The 7,500-nt window shown below is 46.4% G+C and overlaps 1 protein-coding gene across 2 annotated transcripts in view; it reads right to left on the bottom strand.

Annotated features, from left to right (window-relative positions):
* The window catches only part of LOC105896900 (LIM zinc-binding domain-containing Nebulette-like), an 86,447-nt gene that overhangs the window by 72,739 nt on the left and 6,208 nt on the right, over window positions 1-7,500 (bottom strand). The gene's annotated exons all lie outside the window — the stretch shown is intronic.

Here is a 7,500-nt window from a genome sequence, read left to right as displayed (position 1 = left end):
ATACTGCGGGATCATGGTCTTGTGCCCTGTCAAGAAGAACTATCCCCTTCTCCGTCATTGATGCTCAGAGGCTCTTTTTGCTGAGTGTCCTCAGAAAGCCTCTGTGTACTTCTGAGAATGATGGTGTCTTGTTGAGTGCCAAACAATGTAAGGGGGAATATATATGAGCCACGTTCCCTTGAGCCTTTGTGCCGGACATATACTATTACTCTTTGCCTCTGCTGCCTTTAACTTCTGTTCAAGATAAAAACATAAGTTCACAAGAAAGAACTGCTACAAATCAGCTTAGCCTCTTCACAGCTAGAGGTAGCGAGTTGCCCGTCTCTCATTCTGAAAGCTCTGCTATGAGGAATGATATTCACCAAACGTAGCCTTCAGCTTGCAAATGATACATCACCACCCTCCCTACGGAACCCCTCGTCAGATTAAATCATGCATGCATGGAAACGTTGTCAATCATCACTCAGTTTTCATCAGCCCATCCCGATGTCGCAGGTGAGCAAGGACAACTTAGGGAGGCTGGGTTTCCACGGAGACGCCCATCCTCCAAATGTGCCGTAACGTAATGAGGTAGCCCTCGGGCAGTCCCACAGTGCCGGCTCCGTCATGTGGAATGAGGCCAGCCGTGAGCGGCACGGGCCAGTGGTCGCACCGCTCACTGGAGCATCCCGGCGAAGGGGAAGATGCCAGAGCTTCTCCCCTACACACCACAGAGGGTTGGATATGTTACCGGACTGTGCATAAGTAACTTCAAACTCAGATGAAGGGTGTTAATGAGGAAACTCTGCTAAAGAGAGCTGAGTATAAAATTCAGACAAAGAGAGTTGAGTATAAAACACATGTGAATAGAGTTAATGGGAGCGGCTGTTTGTGTGTTCTGGTCCATCAAATCATCAACATACCACCTGAATAGCTGTCATTTCTGTGCACTTTTTACCTGGCCTTGAGGGACTGGCTATATTTGTGTAGTGTAAACAGAGTGACAAGCCCATTATTATTGAGTGTCTGGGGGACTGTGTGTGTGTGTGTGTGTGTGTGAGAAAGAGAGAGTGAGTGTGTGCTAGATCTGTGTACATGTGGCATGTGTTTGTATTTGCAAGTGTGTTAAGTGACACACATCCTGTGTGAGGGGGCAGCAGAGATGGAGGGTGTGATCACAAGATCCCTCTGCGTGAGGCTAGAGCCTTCCCTGTGTGAGTGCTAAAGCACCCTGTGTATGTGTTTGTGTGTGTTTGTGTGTGTTTGTGTGTGTGTGTTTGTGTGTGTGTGTGTGTGTGTGTGTTTCTGTCTCTACCCGTGCTGAAAGGCGTAAATGATATGTCTAGCATTGGTGTGTAGGTGCTCCTTTATCTTACTCAAAATGCTAAAATGGGCAGTGATGAGTCGATGAATGTGAAGGAGTATGTATGTATGACTGCTTAGGTGTGTGTGTGCGGTTGAATGTGAACAAGTGTGTGCGTGTGTGTGTGTCTGTCTGTGTCTATGTTTTTGAGTGTGAGTGAATCAGTGTATGTGTGTGTGTGTTTGTGTGTGTGTGTGTGTGTGTGTGTGTGTGTTTACAGACTGAAAAGCAGCTGAGTCACGGCGGGGTGCTGCTCTGTTCTGTCTCTCTCTCCGTCTCTCCGTCCCTCTCTCATTCATCAGCGAGACGTCATCACTCCACTCAGCGGGGAAGTTGCTGCACTGATCAAACACAAGAGCTCAACCCCGCATAACATGCGATCCAGGGACACGCCAAGCCTCCACCAATCAATCAGCCATCACCGGGGACAAGGTACGGTGCCGAACGCAGACAAAAACGGAACAAGTCTGGATACTTGACAATCATCAGCACAACTCTAAATGATGCTGAACTCAGGTTAAATGAAGCAGAGCGTAACTGAGTTAGGATAGCACACCTGTGATATTTATCTTCATGACAAAAACAAACAAACTTGTATTGCTGGTGATAATATCATGCAATGATCCTGATGCGTCATGCATCACTACAGAACTACTTCTAGTGTCTCCTCAGTGTACAGCCTCCACATTGGAGCAGTCACTCACTCTATTCTATCTTTCAAAGGGAACATTCTCCTTCAGTTTACCAAGTTGTATGTGTCAGTGTGTAATAATGAAGTTAACTGACATCACAGACCCACTGTGTCATTCTACAAAGATGCAGCTCATTAGTTTGTTAGCCTGAGTGGGGTTATGTGGGTTGAAGTACTTTGCCAATAACGTGCAAAATAAGAGTGATCTCCCATAATAAGCTTACCGGTGCGTCATCATTTTTTAATAAATAATCAGCTCTTACTAGGGTGACGGCAGGAGATTAAGAAGCACAGCTAATTAAGCTTTAGGGGGATGCAAAACCTCCATCAGATAGGGGAGGCAATCATATTCAGACTTCAAGGAACTAGGTGCGTGCATACTGGTAATCCCCAACTGCCGAACCGAGAAGCCGTCCTCAGGAGGCGAGGATGAACGGTAAGTGGGTCCTCCCGTTCCTCTCAGCAGGAGACAGGGAGAGAGAGTGAGAGACAAAGAGAGAGACAGAGAGAGAGAGAGAGAGAGAGAGAGAGAGAAAAAAAAGAGAGGCAGTGTAGTGTACACATTTTGTTCCCTCAAACTGAGATTTGCATGACTGAAGCACTGTGTCATCCCAGCAAGCTGGAGCCCTAAATATAGCCAGACAAGCCAACCCCCCCCCCCCCCCCCCCCCGCCCCCAACCCGCCATTCATCTGCTCCCCGCCCCGTCCTTTTCAAACGAGTCTCATGACGAAGGTAGAAACATCCGTACATATCAATGGCCAGCATGATGCAAAACGCCACAGTGTTCCAGAGCAGAACACAGCGAGGCCCGATTTGGAAGGCATTGTTCTGGTGTTAGTTTATTGTGCCACAAGCAGACACTCCCTGCACCGAGCTGAGCTCTTATTCTGGGGTCTGTTTGGTTTCCTGGGGGGGGGGGGGGGGTGGTGCTCTTCTTTGATGTCCGGAGAGGGGAGGGAAGGAGTGGTGGTGGGGGGGGGGGGGGGGGTCAGAGGGGGCGGGGGTATCTGGGAGAAGGAGCGCGCACACACACACACACACACACACACACACACAGAATGACTCGGTGATAGGAAAGTGGACGGGGACCGGAGGTGGTGGGAGGGCGAAGGGATCCGTCTCACTTCCTGTCCCTCGTGAGGGAAGGAAGGAACACACGGCTTCTGTGATGTGGATTCAAAGGGACACCTCAGCTGGGCCCCAGAAGCCTCCCCGCAGTATCAGTATCAGTATCAGTATCAGTATCAGCACCTCCACACTCAAACATCATGCATGGACTCACGCATGGAGCCTAGAGTACACCAGGGGCTAAATCCCAAACACTCCTCTACAACAAATAATGATTTCAAGGGCCTTGCTAATACAACAGTTACAGTTACAGCATGGTGTATCTGACACACCTGTGTATTGTACTTTATTGCTACACAGATGTGTACTACTAGTGTATACTATCAGTGTATAACTTTCAACTCTGAATCCCAGGGGAAATAACCACGTGGTGCATCCTGCCTGGTTTGGGGCGAAAAGAGTGCAAACACTGCAATTTGTGAAGGCTCACTGTGGAAACCTCAATATCAGTTCCCAGACATTTACCTCAATGTGTCTGTATCAAAAGGAACCCAGCACTTGGCCCAGTGGAGTATACTGACCCGTGAAACCTCACCGACGGTCAGATGAACCCTGGGTTAGCCTGCTGTCCTATCAGTTACACTGCAGACTACACTGCACCTGGCTTATCAGCACCACCAGAAAACAACCACTGCTTTTGTCTTCTCAGGTGCCCGGTGGCCTGAACAAGCGGACAGCTTTACTCCAGTTGCAGGTAGTACACCACACCTCAGTGCTTTTGAAAAACACTGAGTAAGCTCTGGGCAGAGAAGCGGAAAAGAACATCTTTGTTTTTGTTCTTCTTATCTTGAACAAACTGACAGCAGCAAGGCTGCATTGTCTGGGTAACATCATTTAGACTATCAGTGTGGAATCCACTGACATAGCAAACACGCACAGAGTATTGTCTTTTATCAGGCAATGGTTCTAAATTTGTCGATATATCAGGAAAGAAGAAAATTGTCTGTGTGCACTGAAATATACAGCACTGCAAAAGCCATACAGTGTACTACATTTCAGACAATATGCTTTCTAATGGCATCATTTGCCAGTACCTCCAGGTTCTAAGTGCCTCTATTGTGCTTCATCCAGCATCACAGATGGAGAAGCGTGTGCACACACATACACACACACACACATACATACACACACACACACACACACACACACACATTAACCCACACAGAATGTAGGAGTCATGTCAAGTGCCTACAGCATTCTGCAAGAGAGCCTCCTATGATCTGAGTTGGTGTGCCCCAAATGTTCTTTCCACCTACCCACATTCACATGTACAGGTAAGATGCTGTGCAGCATGGTGCATCTACAACACAGGAACAGGAAGAGTATGCTGTCTGTATACTAGAAATAGAATGCAGGTGATCTAGTATATGTCTATGCCTTCACATGTATTCACTTTCCCTGAAAGGCACTAATTCTATATCTAAGGGGCTTACATTCATGAATGCTGTAGTATGAAGTGCTAGAGTATATCTAGCATTTGGAAAAGCCTTGCTTTAGGGGCTAAAGCCTGTAATTTCAGTCTAAGACAAATGACTAACATTGCATCCCATACAACTATGACTTCACCACAAAGCCTACAAAACATGACATTGGTATTGGAGTGTGCTCTTGTCAGAAAAACAGCTGTTTCTGTTCTCGCTGGCCAGGCTTGAAATGAAACCCCTCAGGTCTCAGACCAGAGCGGGAGTAGGGGCACTCCTCTGTGTTTGCCCTGCCGTAGTTCTCCAGACACCTGTCTGCTTCAGCGCCTATGTCTGGCCCTGGGGACGTGCCACATCCCAGCCCAGCCTAGCCCATGAGGGCCACTCACTGGACCTCTCAGCACCAGGGGAACGCCACACACACACACACACCAGGGGACGCCACACACACACACACACACACACACCAGGGGACGCCACACACACACCAGGGGACGCCACACACACACACCAGGGGACGCCACACACACACACCAGGGGACGCCCCACACACACACACACACCAGGGGACGCCACACACACACACACACACACACACACACACACACACACACACCAGGGGACGCCACACACACACACACCAGGGGATGCCACACACACACACCAGGGGACGCAACACACACACACACCAGGGGACGCCACACACACACACCAGGGGACGCAACACACACACACACACCAGGGGACGCAACACACACACACACACACACACACACACACACACACCAGGGGACGCCACACACACACACACACACACACACAAGCGTTTACCCTGAGGCTTTTCCTACCACCTCAGGCTCTGGCCTTTATTAGTTCTGACAAAGTAGCAGCAGAGTGTGTGTGTGTGTGTGTGTGTGTGTGTGTGTGTGTGTGTGTGTGTGTGTCTGTGTGTGTGTGAAAAAGTATGATGCTATTCATGTCACATGAATTGTTCTTTATTGATGTACAAATGAATGCAATTCCTAAAGACCATATTAAGCTGAGCGTTCACTGGGTGTGTAATACTGGGTGTGAATGACCGGCGCAACCATGTAAAGCTGGGGTCAAAGAATGACCTGCAGGATAGTACTGACCTTGACACTAACAAAGGCTCATACTGATACTGCAAGGCTATTCTGAAAGCCCAGGCTTGGTCCACAGATTTTACATTAAATATAGTCTCCTTTAGGCTTTCCAACAAATAGCCCACGGTGTGGGTAACTAGCTTTGCTGCATCCACTTGAGGTAATTAAATTGCAATGCTCACTCACCATGAAGCCTCTCCAGCAGGCCTTTTGATGATTACAGCCAATTAGCCTATATGTGCAAAGCCTTGCATATGCTGCTTAAGCATTAATTTCATGCTTGTTTGAGATCTAGCTCTTCTGTATCAACACACCGTGCAAAGGCACAGGTGGACTAATTAGGGTGTTGAAATAAATGACACACAATCAAGAGCAACTTTCATTATGCGGTGTGGGTTAATTATAAGAGATATTTTTCCCCCATGCCTTACTGATAATTTCATTAACCTCTGATTGAAATGAAAGTCAAACTGAGACAAATGTGGTAGTATATATTTGCTTCTGTGGTTTTAAAGGTATGGTCTGCAATCCAAAATATTTTTTTTGTCAAATTCAGTGACTTGCTTCTTACGCTTCTCTATCGGTCCATTCTGTGTGTGCACTCAAAACAACTCCAGTGTTTGTGCACAGTCCCGGCTCTGTAAATGGGAAAGGAACGAAGATCTCCTACTGAGCCATACACCATTTCAGTCAAGAAACTTCAGGGCCGCGCTCAACAACCTTTTTGCCAGATTCATGGACTGTACCTTTAAGATGATTAAGGTTCCCATTATCGAAATCACTGACTAAATGAGACTGGGGAGTAACTAAAGAGTCCTAGCTCTGCTTTCTTTAACTCTGGTGACACTATCAACCTGCATCGTTGCTTAAGGTTTGCGTAGGACTAGAAATCAGTTCTTCTGAGATGCACTCACTGCCAGTTTCTCCTACATACACCACTTACCGATTGTGTTCAGTACAACTGGAGATTCTTACATGACCCATTATGCACTTGGTATAAACAACAGAAAGGCGTATTAGAGGCGTACACTTAGAAAAATGGTGCCAGCCAAAAGAGGATCCATTTGCATTTATCTGAGATATTTGTCAATGCCTTCGAGCTGCTGTATGTCTGTTGAAAATGCAGCTTAATCCACATTAATGAGATTCATACGATTTTTAATGGTAGTTGAGAAAATTGCACCAAGAGATGCTGTACTAAAGGAAATGTCTTATAATCTAACTAAAGCCGCAAGGAGACCACAATGTCCATATTATCTTTAGCGATTTGAACATAACATGTACAGTATGTTGCCATGACGATGTGATGGATCACAGAGCACACAATTGTGCTGGTCTCAACCTTGCACCTGTCAATCACCAACACTCTAGCCTGCGTGATAACACGTAACTGTCAGCCTTCATTTGGAATGTCTGGAATCATTCTGGGGGTCAGAAATCCCATCAACTATCATCACACAACCTCAGCTATAATGACTGCTCTAAACGTGGGTTTATAGTTTGTAGACAGACATGTTGCTGTGACAAACTATAGTTTTTTGTCGCAATGACAGACTGTTTATTTTTGAATTTTAGAATTTTCCCAGCAGCAGTCACTGTATGACAAAAATCTTTAGCTCCAATTTAAAATATATTGAACTTTGAACTGTCGACCCTGTAACTTTACACGCTATAATGGTTAAGGTACGATAAGTGTCATATACTATAAAAATATTTAGTACACAAAATAGTCTTGACTCACAAATGTGTATGTATTGGAAAATAAATATAATGTACTATGAAAGACAGTCCA

Source organism: Clupea harengus, chromosome 17 (assembly GCF_900700415.2).
Source record: "Clupea harengus chromosome 17, Ch_v2.0.2, whole genome shotgun sequence".
NCBI lineage: Eukaryota > Metazoa > Chordata > Actinopteri > Clupeiformes > Clupeidae > Clupea > Clupea harengus.
This window is presented reverse-complemented; position numbering and strand designations above follow the sequence as displayed.